This window comes from Dermochelys coriacea, chromosome 3, assembly GCF_009764565.3.
Source record: "Dermochelys coriacea isolate rDerCor1 chromosome 3, rDerCor1.pri.v4, whole genome shotgun sequence".
NCBI lineage: Eukaryota > Metazoa > Chordata > Testudines > Dermochelyidae > Dermochelys > Dermochelys coriacea.
Genome location: NC_050070.1, coordinates 8,510,712 through 8,528,304, shown reverse-complemented (window position 1 = coordinate 8,528,304; position 17,593 = coordinate 8,510,712). Strand labels below are relative to the sequence as shown.

The window sequence follows — 17,593 nt, the reverse complement described above, 5'->3', positions numbered from 1 at the left end:
TGGGGGGTGGGATGCAGGGTCACATGACTCCCCTTTGCCAGATTTCTGCCAGGATTCACACCACAATGTGGCCAGCAGCATCCTTTCAGCACTGTGCAGGAGGGAAGGGACAGGAGCTGCTTCCAGCCACAGGGGAGGAGGTGGGGAAGGGATGACCTGGCCCATGTCTTTGCAGCGCTCATCTCTCCTCCCCACCCCCCATCCCTTCCTGACCACACAGGGTCGAAAGACAGGTAACACCTCCAGGCTGCTGCTGGCCACCGACATAACCCATCCGCCTCTGGCTACAGCATGGGCAGGAAAGGGTTAAGCTCTAAGGATGCACTGTGCACCAGGGCCCAGTGAACCTGCCTGCAGGGGCTTCAGCAAACCTGGCCAGAGAGAGCTGGCTCAGCAGGGGAGGGTACCCAGGGGATGGAGAAGCCTCCTGCTCCCTGGGGACAGGACCTGGGGAGGGGAGTGGGGGTAGGTGAAGAGGGTGCTAAGCCCCTGCCCCAGGGGCTGCTGTGGAGCCTGCAGGTTCAGGGCGTGAACAGGCTGAAAATTGCTTCCCCCTCCCACTCCAGAACTTAGCGGAGGGGTGGAGAGGCTTCCCCATGCCAGTGCTATGCAGGGCTTTGGCTCCTCCTGGCCAGCGCCCCGGGCTGGTGGGTCTTGGGCTTTCCCAGGGCACCAGCCCAACCAGAGGCAGTGGGGGAAGGAAGGAGCCTGCTGGCCAGGCTGCTGGTGAGCTGAGCTCTCTGACCAGGGGTTCGTTCTCCACACAGCGCTGGGAGCAGGATGTGCCCTGCTGGGGGGATAGGGAGGAGCGGGGGGGGCAATGGGGCCAAGCAGGGAGAGGACAGCGAGAGGGGGAGCATGTAAAGGGCCAATGGGTGGGCAGCAGAGATGACAAGTAACCGGCCGCTGCCAGCCCACACTCACCAGCCTTTGCAGCGCGCAGCCTGTGCTGGCCAAAACAGGGTGGAGTTCTGCTGGCCAAGAGCCAGCATGCAGCAGGGGGAGCAGCCATCCCCGTGCACTGCATCTTCGCCTGACTACCAGCCTTACGCACCCCCCCCCCCAATTGCTGGCCACTGGGCCTCCCCACTCACCCCGTTGGTCAGGTGGCTGGCAAACAGGGATCTAGCCAGCAGCAGGACCTGCCAGTATGGAGGGGGGGGGGCGGGGAAGACAGAAAATGTGGGACTATTTGCCCATTTTGAAGAAAAGTCAGGACACCTGCAGGAGAGCTTAAATAAGGGATGGTCCCTTTAAAAATGGAAGGTCTGGTCACCCTACTCTGACTCCAGCAGCCTTCCTCTCATTCCCACACTCCTTTCACTCGGTGAGGGAGTTTTCCCTAACCAGCAACATTGGTGCCATTGAAATGGCTTTTAGTTTGAGCAGGAACTGTAGGGTTTTGATTCAGAAGCCAGACATCACCCATGGACCCGGTTTGGCTTTGCCCGACTCCTCCTTTCCCAGTTCAGAGGGGTTGGCTTGAAAAGGCCACTCTTGGCTCTTTTCTAGCATTATGCTTGCAATGAAACAACATCTACTTGTATTGCTCCACCTTACTAGGAGTTGCTCCCAGGTATTCATGGCTTTCTCCTCTCATCACAATGGTGAAGTAGGGAAGTACCATTCTCTCCATTTTACAAATGGGGAAACTGAGGCAGTAGGCTTTTAAGTGACTTGCCCACAGCATAGAATCCCTGGAAATTAAACCCAAATTTTCCAGAGTCTCAGTCTAGTGCCTCAGCCACAAGACCATACTTTCTATGTAATTGTTAATTTAACCAAGCTAACATAGAATTATGCTCTTTAGTCCTGTAATGTTGCCAACTGTCTGAGGGTTAATACTTAAGTAACTGATTGGTGATTATCAGTCAGATTCAGAGCTGTTGTGTTCCAAGTACCATTTGATGAAGTATCTTTTCGCTTACTCTTGGTTTCATATTGTTTGAACTGTTCTCTGTATAATGAGGAATAGTTTTGGACTGAAAAAAAAAAGTTTGGTAGAACTTTAGTGCCAATTAAACATGCCAGCCCAACACCTGTGGAGACTGAGGGTCTCTAGGCAGAGACAGCAAGAAAGCAAGCTTCCCTACTAACCTGAAACCAGGATACCGAGCTGCAACCAACAATGGGAGTTGGACCACATGAGAATGCACAAATCAGGCATGTTGAGGGGAGCAGGATGGTACAGAGCTAGGAGAGAGAGGGAGACGTCACCCTTCTGTCCTTGTTTTTCTCAGAGGCTGTAGCTGGGAAGATATCATTGCTCACCACAACCGATCTCCAATCATCCAGTATTCATCCTCCCATTCCTGAGCAAGGCAGCTGAGAATCGCTCCCAGGTCACATCCAGCTCCACCAAGGTGGTATCAGAATCCTGAACCCCTTTCAGTCAGGCTTCAGGCCAGGGTGGGAACAGCGATAATGCTCTTGGCCCCGATGGGGGAACTCCTTGTGGCCATGGACAAGGGTTGTATGTCCATGCTCATGACTGGATCTCTCCCCTGGATCTGACACATCTGACCATGGACTCCTGCCATTCCTCCTCAGAAATGGAACAAGTGCTAGATGAGATGGGTTCAGCTGTTGCTGTCAGACCCAACCCAGGGAGATGAGCACCTGCTTCTCCTCTTCCAGAGCTCCTGCCTGTAGAGTCCCACAGAGATTCATCCTCCTACCAAGACTGCTACAGTCTCCATATGGAGCCACCAGGGGAGATTGCGAGAAGACATGGAGGGGACACTCAGCTCCACAGCACCTGCCCATCAGATGCAAGCGACACCATCAGCAACTGGATCAAGAGCAGCAGGTTGAAGCCAAAAGAGATGTGTGGTGGGGGCTCCCCTTGGTGGTAGTTAGTTCCAAACTCTCACCCCTGGCCTTGGGATGGAGACCCCTCCTTGTTGCCCTTGGGTAGGCAGGGATTCACCCAGAAATCACCCCACCACTATGATCAGCAACAGTCACGTCCATCAGCGCCAATTAGACCCACAGTCAGAGGTGGGGCCTCTTTCTGTCTGATCCTCACAGTCACTGTGGTTCAGGCTCATCAGGGCCCCATACTCAGGCTGTTCCCTCAACTCAGGCCACAGCCCAGAGCTTGGACGCCTGACCTGCTAGCACCCTTCAGCAGCAGCTGCCACTGCACAGGTGTGACCTCGGCAGCCCATGCAACTGCAGTTCCTTGCAGGAGAGCTCACAGCAGGAAGCATGAGTGGGATTTCCTGCCTGTTCTCTAGCCCACTGGAGCTCTGTGAGGTTGGATTCTCCTGTTTGGGCAAATCCCACCAGCCAGGGCTCCCTGGGAGTTGGGGGCTCTTGAATAATAATAATTATAAATAATAATACAGAAGTGTTACATAGGCACTTTCATCACTAGATCTCCAAGCACTTCACATCTTTAATGTATTTATCCTCACCATGCTGCTGGGAGGCAGGGTAGTACTGTTATCCCCACTTTATAGATGGGAAACTGAGGCATGGAATGGCTAAGGTCACAGGAAGGTTGTGGCAGAGAAGGGACTTGAACATGGGCCTCTCACATGCTAGTGTCCTAACCACTGGCCCATCCTTCCACTTGCAGTTCACAAGACAACTGTGCCCTGTCTTGGTGGATTTGGACTTGTCTGTGGTGATCATTTGTGACCTCTGGCTCTTATTACTGCACATAATTAGGCTTGACTGTGTTTGCTTAAGGAAAGAGGAAGTACAATTCCCTCCCTGCAGGACTTGCTGGGTGGAATCCCCTCACCTGTGCTGTGCAGGTGCTCAGACTAGGCAACCATCATGAACCCTTCAGGCCTTAACATCTAGGACTCTATTCTTGCAAATGTAGGAATGAAATTGCCAACTTTAATAAAAAAATAAAATAAAAGAGCTACATCTGGTTCAGATCACAGCAGCAGCACATCTGCTCTGTCTCCAAGCTCGCATCACCCCAGTGCTCTGCTCTCTGCACTGGCTCTGCATAGAATACTGGGTCACATTCAAGGTTTTGGTTCTCAGCTTCCTCGTCATACATGGAATTGGACCAGCAGGTTCCCCAAAGAACCACCATAGCTCTGTTCCACTGAGAGTCTCCAGAGTCAAATTCCCTTGTGCAGGAGGTAGAGCTTCCTCAGCAGCCAGCTGACAACCTGGGACTCACTCCTGGGAGGCCTTGGGATGACACAAAAACTCAGCACCTTCATGGTAAAATGGAAACCCACCTCTATGACACAATCTTGGGAACCCCATGTTAGAGGTAAAACAAATCTAGAAGGGGAAAGAAAAAAAATGCATAAAACCAGGTCAAAAATGAAATCCCCTGCTGCCCAGAGAAAAAGAAGCCTATACTTCGGGGGGGGGGGGGGGGGGGGGGGATGCTTAGATACCTTGGAGGCCATGGAAAAGTCCAGGTAGACATTTCATTCGGAATGGCCCATTCACCCCACCAATCTCTGCTGAGAAGGCCACCAGTGGTGCTAGTTGTGATTTAGCCACTCGCCCACTGGGCAATGGAGTCAAACCACTGAACTCATTTCACAAAGGCCTCCAGACTGCACTCCTCAACCTGCCCCATTGCACTAAGCCCTGTACAAACAGAGACAGGGACAGTCTCTGCCTGTAAGAATTTACAGTCTAAATGGGGTAAGCAATTTCCGCTATAACCTTGGTTTCAAGATTCTGCACTTGTCCATAATGAAAGTGAGGGGGTCACCAACTGTGGGTGGAATGCAGGGTACTTTGACCCTCGTGTAGAGGACACTTGAGATGTGTGCACTAAACCATCACTTGCTAGATTGAACTGGTGAATTAAAGACCTCTAACCCCAACAGCAAGCTGCTGAGCCACCTACTCTCAGGCTACATAGATATCAAAAAAGGTATCTTATATCAAACTGTTGCAATAAGCTTAGTTATGTTGAATGGAAGTGAGCAACTAGAGACAATAAAAGCACAAAAGAAGGAAACTCTGCCATCTAGAGGTCATATTCCTCAATTACAACCATTAATTAAAAAGGGACACTGTCAGGTGGTTTGCCCTACATTTATGTATTTAAAAATAAGCGTTTACAAGATGTAAGGCCAATAAAACATTTTAAATTAAAAAAAATCAAATAGACATTTTTCAAAAGACAAAATAAACAATCCTGGCAACAAGTCTAACCGGAATGTTGTACTGTGGAGCCAACAAATAAGAACCTGCGAGAGAAACAGACATGTCTGTTTTAATTTTCCAGACAGAAGTGAGATTTTAAAATGCTTTCAGTTTAAAAAGAAACGAGCACTAGAATTTTATTAATTTCCGGCCACGTTTTTAAGGGTTCAGAACCTACAACTGGGGGCCAGAGTTTGAAAAGAATTCAGCTCCCATTTAAACACCTAAATGAGGGCCAGACTTAGCAAAGTGTTGGTGCACCCCACATCTATTGTGGCATACGATGGCCAGAGTCTCAAAACATTTCAGCAGCCAATGGGCCTGTGTGACTTCTATGGCCTGCACTAGGCACAAGAGGTCTCTAAGGTGCCACAAGTACTCCTGTTCTTTTTGTGGATACAGACTAACACGGCTGCTACTCTGAAAAAAGATCAAACTGGATAATGGTTCCTTCTGCCCTTAAAAAAAAGCTACTATGAAAGTAGGAGCCTAGCACTGTTGAACGTCTGGATTCAGTTGTGATTGCCGAGCCCTTCTGAAAATCAACCTCATTGAGTTAGGGACTTGTGCTCTTAATGGAGATGGAACTGTCATTCCGTAGATCGAGATACAAAAGGAATCCTTTGCGTTGTATGTCATACTAAAGGCCACTAACAAAACAAAGTTTCAGCAAGCACTTATGTGGACACATGCTACATTGCTCATAAAAATCTCTGGCGGAATGTAACCAGTGCATCAAAAGCTACTGCATGTCATTCTCCTCCCATATCATGCAGACACTAGAGCAGGAATGGTAGATAAGACATTTAGGCCACATACCAGCCAGCACACTATAGTCTAATGCTTTACCCAGCATAATTTTAAAAATCTCAGGTGATGGAGTTTCTAGTGTTGCCAGTCCAATAGCTCTCCTCCTTAGAAAGCTTCTTCCAGATATACAATTTGAAGTTACTCGTTCAAGGGATGAAATGGCTTTATTTTTTTTAAAAAAGAAATTGCAATTTGAAGTTAGATCATCCATCTGCTCGAAGAGCAGATTTTCAAGACCACTTTGGCATCAGATTTTCGAGTGTTCAGCACCCATAATACATGGCTAAAAATCAATAGCTCCCAAAACTGGTAAAAAGTTATCAGGGCTGTCATGATGTTCACACATGGCTATCGCAGTTTTCTAGAAAGAAAAAGAAATCACTCCATGCAGTAACATTTGTGCGTCACTTGCTGTTAAAAAAGGGTTACAAATGCTTTCTAGCAAGGCCCTTAGCAAAGCTTCTCTGGGCCAAGAGCTGCTAGAATGAGCTCTGGGTCAGAGCTAACAGAAAATATCCGAGGGACCAAAAGAAAGATTTAATGGCTGATCACCAGAGCAAGAAGTGAATCAGGGTTGATACTCTGCTCTCAGGTGATATCAGGTATCTGAGCTTTCAAGTGGTATAAAGGATTCCACAAGAGGCACTAGATACATCCCTGTATAGTAAGCAATGCTGCTTGCTCCTGCAGCAGCCACCAAGTTATTTGCACCTGTAACCCTTCTGCCAGATATAGATGACAGCAACAGAAGCCAGGTTCAGTCAATCTAGGGGACCTCTTCTAAATGGAATGAAACATGGCTTAAGCCTCCTCTCAGAGCTGCACTCCCAGGTCTGGCACCAGGAAACCACAAAGCAACCTTGCAACCTCCCCCAGTTACCTTTCCAGTTCAGGAATCCCCTGGAATGTGATGTCACCCAAGCCCTTTCTTCAGTAAAAGGCAGCAAGTGGATATTTACAGAATAAAAATCAGCAAAACCCAACTAAGGTACATGGGTAGTGCCTTGATTGCCAGGTTTATACAATTTTTGGTGGTGCCCAGAACAGGTCCAAGCAGAGCCATCCCATCCATAGACTGACTGGGGCAACCACCCCAGGCACCGTGCTTTAGGGGCCCCATGCTTCAGGGGCATGAAGGGTCCTGGGTGGCCTAGGAGGGTTAGCAGGGTCCTGGAACTGGCAGCAGCAAGCAACCTGGCCCCAGCCTGCACTGCTCTGCCCCACCCCACTGGTGTTGCTTGAGGGAGGGGGCAGAAGCCAGAAAGGAGTGGGGTAGAGGCTTAGGGGAAGGGGTGGGGCAGGATCGCTTGCTGCTGCTGGCACCAGACCACCCTGCTAGTCCCTCAGGCAGCCCTGGACCCTTCAGCCCCCCAAAGCACAGGACCCAGGTGGTTGCTCTGGTCCTTCCTATGACCAGGACGACTGATTAAATATAAGCCCAAACATTGGTGGAGCCGGGCCCACATTCCTGCATATTGGTGGAGAATGGACACCACTGGGCCATATAGTTTGCTGCCTATGGGTAAGGCCCATTATACAAACTCCATCCCACCTACAACTCACTCATAACCCTGATTAGACTAAAGCACCCAGGTTGGGAGAGCTGCCTCCCACCATCCACTTGATCTAGAGTCCAGCAGCAGTAGATCCCGCTCCACTTCACTAGGGCAGTCTTGCAGAGTCCCTACTAGTGTAGCAAAAGAACATCTCACAGGGTTCCAAAGCTCTGGGGAGGAAACCCAGTTCCTAGCAAAGCCCAACACAAAACCTGAATCTCTGAACAGAACCCCCTTGTCTCCCAGATAGAGACAATGGAAGGATTCTGTCTCCTTGAGTTTGGGCCACAGACTATCTTTTAGAACAGGGTGACCCACTTTTCGCCAGGCTTTAACTTTCGTAGTTCCTCCCCCTTTACGTACATAGAAGTGTAGGACTGGAGGGGACCTTGAGAGGTCTTCTAGTCCAATCCCCTGCACTCTTATGCTAATATGTACCATTTCATATAATTTCCAAAACAGACACAACCAACCTCCAAACAATACTCCATGAAGCACTGAGCAGAAGTGTACCGGGGTGAAATTACAATATGTAAATTAAGCCTGCCAGAGCTAGCTTTTCCCCTTTCCTCCACAGGGGGGGAAATAAAGAGATCTATCCCTCTAAGCCTTATCGCTCTGGAGCCTTAAACACTGTTAGCCTTCTTTCAGTTTCACTGTCTCTTCTGTATTAAGGCTTTTCTATGCCACACTCTAGCATGCGAGTGCCAGACAAACACTGATGGGGTTTATCTTCATAGCAGGACTCTAAAAATCAGGTCTACACTATAAACTTACATCGGTAAAACTATGTTGCTCAGAGGCGTGAAAAATCCACATGCCCGAGTGACAGAGTTATACCAACCTAAGCCCTGGTGTAGACAATACTCTGTTGATGGAAGGGTTTCTCCCCTCACCCTAGCAACCACCTCTCATAGAGGTGGATTAACTACGCCAATGGGAGAAGCTCTCACATTGGCATAGGCAACATCTTCACTGAAGCGCTACAGAGGCACAGCTGCATTGGTGTAGCATTTTGAGCTTAGACCTGCCCACAAATAAAGCAGACTTGTTTTCCCGATTTTACAGACTGGGAAGCGAAGCACAGAGAGATCAAGGCCCATCCAGGAAAGTACTTAAGTATATGGATAACTGAGAATATGAGGGGTCTCTTTAGCAAGTCAATGGGACTATTGTGTTTAAAGCTATACATGTTTAAGTGCTTTGCTGGACCTTAGGCTTGGTCTATAGTCCCAACTTAAAAAGTCAGTATAATGGTCACTCAGAGGGGTGGAACATCCACCTTCCTGAGAGACCTAGTTTTATGGACCTAACCCCCAGTGCAGACAGCTCTAGGTCAACAGGAAGACTTCTCCCATTAACATAACCTCTTGGAGAGATGCAGTACCTACACTGATGGAAGCAGCTCTCCTGTTGGCTTGGTAGCATCTTCACTACATGCTACAGCAGCACTGAAAGTGTAGACAAGCCCTTAATTACTTGCCCAAGGACCTCTGTGCCAGAGACAGTAAGAGAATCTAGATCTCCAGAATCTCATTCTAGAGTTACAAGCAAAGCAAAGCTCCTACATATTTAACATTTATAGAAAGGCCCAAAGCGGAGCATCTGCCATACCAGCTATCAGAACAAACTTTATTCTATTCTCATTGGCAAGGATTTTATAGTGGTGTGACCACATTGACTTCAGTGGAGGTACTCCAGGTTCACACCAGTATAAGAGAAAAGAACCAGACCTAGTGTTCCATCAGAAGGTCACTTACGGAATTGCTGCAGCAGCATGAAGTAGCAAATTGCCCCTTGCAGAAACTTCTTGCCAGCTGACCATTTTAACCACCACCTTGCTGCTAATCCAACTCCCCAGAGTTGCTTGAGCAGCTACGATGAGCATTTAGAGGTTTCCACACACATAGAACATCAAAATGTATGGAGCAGATTTTCACTTGACCGATGGAAGCTGCCTGCGTAGTCTTCAGCTGTGTGATAATAGCTGCAGCCCTCTCTGCTACATCCCCTGACCTACAGCTGCAGCTCTGAAAGGTTTCCCCGTGCTGCCACTCACTTACTGGTCCTTCAATATCCTGGGGCTGAGCTTCTCCAGAGTGTACTAGTTTCTCCAGTTACCCAACTGGACTGTCAGGCTGCTATGTCTCTAATGAAACAAAGAACATGTGCGACACTACTGCCATTAATGTTGGACTGAGAAAATACTGATGAAGTATAAACACTTGACAATTGAATCAAAAGATTGTTCTTGCCATTAAACTAATTTTTATTGTCTGTAATCTGCAACGTGACCAGGAGTGTTTGGTTCATCCCAGCATGAGACAGGTGAACTAGATAAGTTCACGGAGGATAGGTCCATCAGTGGCTACTAGCCAGCAAGGGCAGAGATGGTGTCCCTAGCCTCTGTTTGCCAGAAGCTGGGAATGGGCAACAGGGGATGGCTCACTTGATTGCCTGTTCTGTTCATTCCCTCTGGGGCACCTGGCATGGGCCACTGTCAGAGGACAGGATACTGGGCTAGATGGACCTTTGGTCTGACCTAGTATGGCCGTTCTTATGTTCTCGGTGAGAGCAGTGCTGTGCAGATAACACAGGAGCAAAAGCTGTTCAAGCACAAACAATGGGCTCACAGGCAAATTCTTGCCTTTGAACATGTACCGCCTCATCCTGCAAGAAGCCAGCTGCAGAGGAGAAAGGGAGAACTGAGTTGCAGTGGATTGTGTGTGAGGTCTGCAAAACCTCTGTACTGTGCTCACTGCAAGGGTGAGGGGAACAAAGGTAGCTGGAGTAGACTGGTAATTCATCCCCACCCCATTCATCCATACTCATCTCATTGACTGGACATTGCGGGGGGGGGGGGGGGTCTTGCAGTTGAGTCCAGCTGCATCGTCTATGATTTGCAATGTACTACTCAGGCATGGCAGGGGCAGCAGCATCAAGGAGCCCTGCGCCGATGGGGCCAGTAAGAATGCCCGCTTTGAAAACTTGTATGCCTTCCAACTCCATGCAGCAAAAGGGTGGGCTCCGGTTGATAAGTGTAGCCCTTTGGCTTCCTTCTGCCTAGTGCATGAGCCATCACTTGCCTTTGCCAAAAGTGCTCTTTATATAGCTCCAGAGCCAGCCTGCGCTCCTCTAGTGTGTGATTAAAGTCCATGTTTCTGCTAAGGAGATGTCATGGTGATACACAAGCGCTATTCTTAGCTCCTCAGGGCTGCTCAGTCAAGTTGGCTGCGTCTAAACTTCTTCCTCTCAACTACTATTCTTTGGGGAAACTTGGACATGGGAGGAAGGCACAAAAGGACGACCTCTTTTTGGCAGAGGGAATTTGCTGTAGAGACCAAGTTAGTAAACAGCTTGGGGCAAAGGACTGTTTATCAGCTACAGAGGCCCATCAGAGACCCTTAAAACTAGCATGAGAAGAGCAGCCTGGTTTTTTTCTCTCCTTTCTGTTAATGCATGTGGTTTCTTATGCCTTCCTCTGAAGCAGCAGATGCTGGCTGCTGTCAGAGATAGTATGGAACAAGCGTCAGATCCAGTCTAGCAGTGCCTGTGTTCCTTTCACTATCACACAATAGGAAAGAATAACCTTAACTGGGAGGAACAATGCATCACCAACAGTAGTGATGATGCATTGTCAGGAAAGGTACCAGCTGATATTTCCATTGGAACATATGGTATGGGACTTAGGTATGGGACTTGCCAACCCTCCTGGTTTTGCTGGGAGTCTCCCAGAATCAGGCCCTATCTCCTACAGGCTACTCAAGCCAAACCAGGAGATTTTAGGCTGCTAAAAGTCCAGCAGCACAGCTGGGCTAAGGCAGGCTCCTTACCTGCCTGGCCCCACACTGCTCCCAGAAGTAGTCGGACCATCTCTGCTGCCCCTGGGGGGAAGGAGAGGGTCTCCATGTGCTGCCCCCACCCCAAGCACCAACTCTGCAGCTCCTATTGGCTGGGAACCATGACCAATGGGAACTGTGGGGACAGTGCTTGCAGCAGGGGCAGCACGCAGAGATCCCTGCCACCTCCTGCAGGGGTCACAGACGTCCCGGCTGCTTCCGGGAGTGGTGTGGAGCCAGGGAGCCCACTTTAGCCCCGCTGCACCACCACCCAGGAGTCGCCCGAGGCGAGCACCTCCCAGCCAGAGCCTGCACCCTGACCTGCTACCCCATCATGGAGCCCCATCCTGTACCCAAACTCCCTCCTAGAGCCCACACGCCTCAACCTCTCCTGCACCCCAATGCCCTGCCCCAGCCCTGAGCCCCCTCCAGCACCCAAACTCCCTCCAACAGCTTGCACCCCTGCACCCCCACCTCTTTCCCCAAGCCCCTTTCCACACTCCAAACCCCTCAGCCCCAGCCCAGAGCCCGCAACCCCTCCCACATCCTGACTGCCCCAACCCAGTGAAAGTGAGTGAGGGTGGGGGGAGAGCAAGTGATGGAGGGAGGGGAGTGAACGACAGGGGACGGATCACTAGATGATTGCCTGTTCTGTTCATTCCCTCTGAAGACAGGATACTGGGCAGATGGACCATTGGTCTGACCCAGTATGGCCGTTCTTATGTTCTCACTGGCCACAACTTCCTCAGCCTTTCTATCAGCCCCTTTCGCCAGTCCAGCTGCTGCACTGTTTTTTGCACGTCCTACAGTCAGTGTGGATGCTGCTGCTCCAGACAGTGCTAGTTCTGAATTAGTTTTCGAGTTGATGGCTTGTGACCCAAGGCAATTAGTGAACCAAGGAAACCAAAGAACACATAGGCCAAGACCCCAGGGTGCCCACCACAGCGCTGTTAGCCCAGGGTTCCATCAGAAGCCTTGCATACAAAAAACTTCCTTTCTGTCAGGTTCCCAGTCTATCAGCCCTACCTCTCCAGGAGCTCTCTTTAGACTGCTTTGACATTTAGAGCCTTCCCAATTTCCCAGGAGGCCTGCAGCTAGCCAAAGTTACTCCCCAGCTAGCCTCTGGTTTCCTCTTTCCCCTTCCAAGCTGATCAGTGTGGTTCTAGTCTGACAGCAAAGAGTTTACAGTCCTCTGCTCTAACCACCACAATGTGCAGCTATCTCCTAGCCCATATGGGAGCAGGAGTTAAGGATGGAATGGGGGTGCCATTCAGATCCATAAGGGTAGCCCCTGGATGTCCCAGTCAAGATCAAAGGCCTATTATATTAGGTGCTTTACAAACAAACCAGACAGATAAAACACAGGAGAAAGGGAATTATTATTATCACCATTTAACAGATGGAGAACTGAAGCACAGAGAGGCTAAGTGCCAGATTGTGACACAAACACCGCCACAACATCCATCCTACTGATAAGGATTTACTCATGTAAGCTGTCCCATAGACTTCAGTGGGAGTGTTCATGTGAGGAACTGCTCACCAGTGGGAGTACGAGATTGAGAATCTAGCTGTAAGATATTTGCCTAAGATCACGCTGGTAGCCAGTGACTGAGATAGAAATTGAACTCAGACCTCCTGAGCTGGAGCGTCATTCCCTGAACACAAAACCATCTGCTCCTCAGCTCACTTTGTGCCCCATCTTGGAGACATCTGTGCTGGCTCGCTTTTGCTTAAGTTGTGCATAATGTCCACAGAGACTTTTCAGAAACAGCACCAATTTTTAATTCTTGAGAGAGACATGATTTTTACGTGCCAGTTGCATCCTGAAGTTCAGAATCTACCAGAGATGCCAAATTTAATATGTTCCACTGCAACTACCACCTGCTAAATCACTTAGCAGTCAATGTGACAGCAGGCTGAAGCGCTCTCGAAACAAATGCGTCACACAGCAGAGGCAGAGAGAGAGAGCGTACAATTGCAAGAGCAGAAGATACCAGTAAACACAGCCCTCTCCCAAAGAACAGGGCTTCATGTAGTCACATTAATGGCTGGTACCGTTAAAACAAAGAAAACGAAATATTCAGCCCAAGGAATTCCCCCTCTCCCCCCCATGCTGGATGCTGTCAAGCAAAATGCTATGGGCTGAATAATTGTGCAAACCATAACATTGGTCGTAATGTAGACCAATGTTAGAGTAATGGAGAAGCATGGTCTAGTGGATACTGGCCAGAATGTTGATTAAGGACTGTAGGGGGGTGACTACCCCACTCCTGCCCTGAAGGGATTAAAGCCTGGGAGAGGGCTGTGAATGGGAAAAGCAGGATGATTGAGAAAGCAGCCACAGCTGTGGCCAGCTTAATCAGGGTCCAGCTGGCCCTTGTAAGAGGGCTGTGGGCCAGAAGCGAGGACACACTCGTTCTAGCTTCCTAGAGAGAGAAGGACCTGACTGCCTGGGAAGCTAAGAAGGGTACCTAGGGTGGAGCAGTGCTGGGGAAGGGCAGAGGGAGCTGGAAAGCTCCAGCCTAGCAAAGCTCCAGGCTGCAGGCCTAGTGAAAGGCTGATGAAAGGGTCCTGGGGCTGCAGAGGGGCAGTCCAGAGATAGGCAGAGGCAGCTGGTCCAACCCCCCTTGCCGATGATGAGTGGTTCATAGTCTGCAGTCTGCCCCAGGGAGTGGGGACTAGATGGTGACTGGCAGTGGCCACTGAGGCAAGGTGGGGGGTAGAGGGTTGGAGGATCCCCTGGGTGGGGAGACTTGGATTGTTGGTTACTGCAGGGGTGGAACCCTGATGAGGAGGGCACCAGGGTCCGGGAGAGACACGGGGGCCAGCGGCAGGCAAGACACCGGCCTGCAGAGAGCGCTTCTGGCCGGAAGAGCTAATTCCCAGGATGACCGACAGGAGGCGCTGCACTGGCAAGTCATTGCCCCGCGACAAGGGCCTTTTAGGTTCTCCCCCTGACTCTGCTACAGATCTACTGAACGGTCTTAGGCAAGTCACTTAAGCTCTGCCCGCTTCAATTGAAAAATGCTAATGCTTTTTTCACAGTGGTGTTTTGAGACTTACTTCGTAACAAATACACAAATTCAGACAAAATATCTTTGTGCTTTCTACTGCACTGCCCTTCATAACGAACACATTAGCCTGCTGCAAATCGCTGTTTAAGACTCTACTTTGACGTGATGCCACCATAAAATTTGACAACACTTCAGCTGCTGATGTGCAGAGACCATTGCCGATCATGCTGACCAATACTATCTCACTGTTTACTTGTATTCCCCTCTCTGTCTACGTGTATCAATCTGCTGGCTCATGCTTCAAATGTAAATTGAAAGCTCCTTGGGACAGGGACTGTCTTTGCTCTGTTTGAGAGCCTAGCACAATGGGATCCTGGTCTATGACTAGGGGCCTTAAGTGCCATATTATTGCAAATTAATAATTTATAATGGTTACAAACTGGTTTGCAATTGTCAGCCAAAGCTTTGTGCAAATTATTGGTCTTAGGGCTGGCTGAAAAATGTACAATGATGAAAATGTTTCATTTGACAAGGGGGTTTTGTCAAAAATCAAAATGTTTTGCTTTTGAAAGCTCCATTTGGTGAAATTGTCAATCAAGAAAATCTTAAACATTTAGACAGTTCTGAAGCCAAATTTTTCAGGAATTTTTAAATTTAATAAAAGTGTGGCTATTTAATCATTTATCCCCAATTCAGCCCAAAAACTAATGTTGCAAGAGTAGAACTTCTACTGGGAAGCCCATTTTGTTTTCCAATGAGTTCTAATTAACATACATTAGATTTCATGCTTTTGGTTGCAAGGGGGTGTACTTGCAGGAGTTGTTTATCCTGAGATGTATCATTGCACAACTAATTATAAGAGACATATTGAGCATTTTTGGAGCCTCAGGAATCGACCAATTCTAGGTTATTAGAGTAGAACAGCCAGTTGCCCGATCTATGGCAAACCTTTCATTCTTATTTGGGCCTCCCCCTTTCTGCAAAGCTAGCACCAAGCATGAGGCAGATACCAGAAACTAGACTGAAAACTATCAATCTTGCAATAGGCAACAAGCATCATCAGTCTGGGTCCTCATTCAGATTAGCATTCTGGAAGCCTCCCCGTCCAGATAGAGTCTTCTGAGCTACTTCCAATGCTGCCAGCCTCCCTACAGCATGGCAGTAATGCAACTAGACAACCATGATTTGTATTATCCTCTCCCAGGAAAGAATGAAGGTGTGCTCAAAGCAACAGCGTAAAACACTGGAATCAGAGCGGCATGACTTGAGGATGGCCATGACCATTGTTACAATAAGGACAGCCATCAAGAGACAAGTGTTAACGGAAGCCAAGCCACTTCTGTGCCAGACGGCAAAGCCAACACACTTGTGCAGTGAAGAATCCCAGGGAAATGCACAGACGCTCCTTACTATTTTGTCTCTGGAAAGATTTATGAATGTGCTTAGCTAGGAATGTCTATCTTCCAAACTATGCTCGGTCCCATGTCTGGATCGCCTCCAGATTTCATCCCATCCTCCTAAGACAATCTTGCCTAGAGACAGGCTGTGATGGTGCGCACTCACCCCTCCTGAGCTCTTCCTGGCAGGTGTGTGTGAACCTTCACTCTCTCTGCTCATGGTGCCCCCCCCCCCATTGGCAATTCCCTCATCAGGCGAGTCTTCAGTGGCTCAGCCCTCCAGCCAAGTAACACACAGTCAACATGCACCAACAAACAAGGTCCAACAGAGCTTGATCCCGGTGTTGTTGGTAACGTCTGCAGCCCTGTCTCTGAGCTCAGTTCTCAGCCCCTCCTGGGCCAGCTTTAAGTCTGTCCCTGCTGTGGTTTAGAGCCATGGCCCCAGAGTTTCCTCCCTGGAGGCTCTGTCCTCAGCGGGTTTCACTGACCCTCTTTAAACTTGAGAACAGTGGTTCTCAAACTTTTTGTATTGGTGACCCCTTTTACACAGCAGGCCTCTGAGTGCAACCCTCCCCCCAGGCCTGATAGTGCCAGCTCTGATGCCTGACAGCTCGCAACCCCCACATAACCACCTTGTGACCCCTTGAGGTGTCATGACCCCCAGTTTGAGAACCCCTGTTCTAGCCCTTTTCCCAGGCTTTTAGTACTGAGTCTTATCCCCCTTTCTGGGGCTTTGACCGCTTCCCCAGTGACTGGTGGGGGGACCCAGGCTCACTCATTACTCTGGATCCCAACCCAGGGACCCTACAAACAGGAAGCCACGTGCTGCCTCCTTTAATAGTTGCTGCTGCTATTCCCTGGGCCACTTCCCACATAGTCCCTTCCACTTCACCCTTATCTCAGGGCAAAAGTTCTCTGTTGAACAGGTCTCCTACAGGCCACCTCACCTGGAGGCTCTCACAGTCTGCCTCACCCTTCTGGTCCCAGCCAGCAACTGACCTGGGTATGCCCTGCACCTCCTTTTAACTGAGCCTGCTGCATTCTGATTGGCTGCTTCCCTGCAGCCTTTCTAGGCAGGCCTGGAGGACCCAACTTCACTGCTCCTTCTCTGGGGTGGGGTGTGGTAGGACAGCGAAGCCTCCAGCGGGGAGACTCAAAGGACCCAATACACCCCATCAAACTGGCATTCTTCATATTGGTGTGCATTGTTAAATATCTACTGCCCTCTGTCCCAGAAGTGGCTTGGCTTCAGTCAGCATCTCTGTTTGGTCAATACATCTGGATGATCATCTCAAGAAAAGTGAATGTCTGGCGATGATTCGCATGCTTACAGGTGGGTAAACTGAAGCACTGAGGTGCTAAATGGCTTGCCTGTAAGGTAACTCGGCAAGTCAGCAGGAGACACAGGAACAGAATTTCTCTAGATCTAACCACTAGACAACACTCCCTCTCGTTTTGACCTTGGAATATAAATAAAATACATAAAAATAAAAGGCTGCCCTATTAGTTTTAGTATATGAACATGTGTCACTTATGATTCAATGACAATATTCTCGCAAACTGATGGGTTTAAAGAGGGTTGGGGCGGGCGGGGGAGGCATTTTCCTGCTGGAAAAGAATAAGGGCTCTGATATTTGCACCTGCTGAAATAAAATGTCTACGCTGTGTTAAATCAGCACAGTTCTTTTGTTTTATTTGAAAGTACAATGGAAAGATGTTGTTTGAAGAAACAGACCAAGCGTGCCGTGGGCTGGCTTTGTGTCTGTGAGGCAGATTAGCACTCAGAGGAACAGAGAGCTATCCGGGAGGGAGGGGGAATTGGAAAAAGACATTTGTAC

The 17,593-nt window shown here is 49.1% G+C and overlaps 1 long non-coding RNA gene across 1 annotated transcript; it reads right to left on the bottom strand.

The window, feature by feature from the left end:
- Nucleotides 1-1,975: 1,975 nt before the first annotated feature.
- Nucleotides 1,976-16,241, bottom strand: LOC122459163. The gene is made up of 2 exons (XR_006279667.1): nt 15,922-16,241; nt 1,976-3,317 (listed from the first exon to the last, which is right to left on the bottom strand). It is a non-coding gene; the product is annotated as an uncharacterized LOC122459163 (long non-coding RNA).
- Between the last annotated feature and the right edge of the window lie 1,352 nt (nt 16,242-17,593).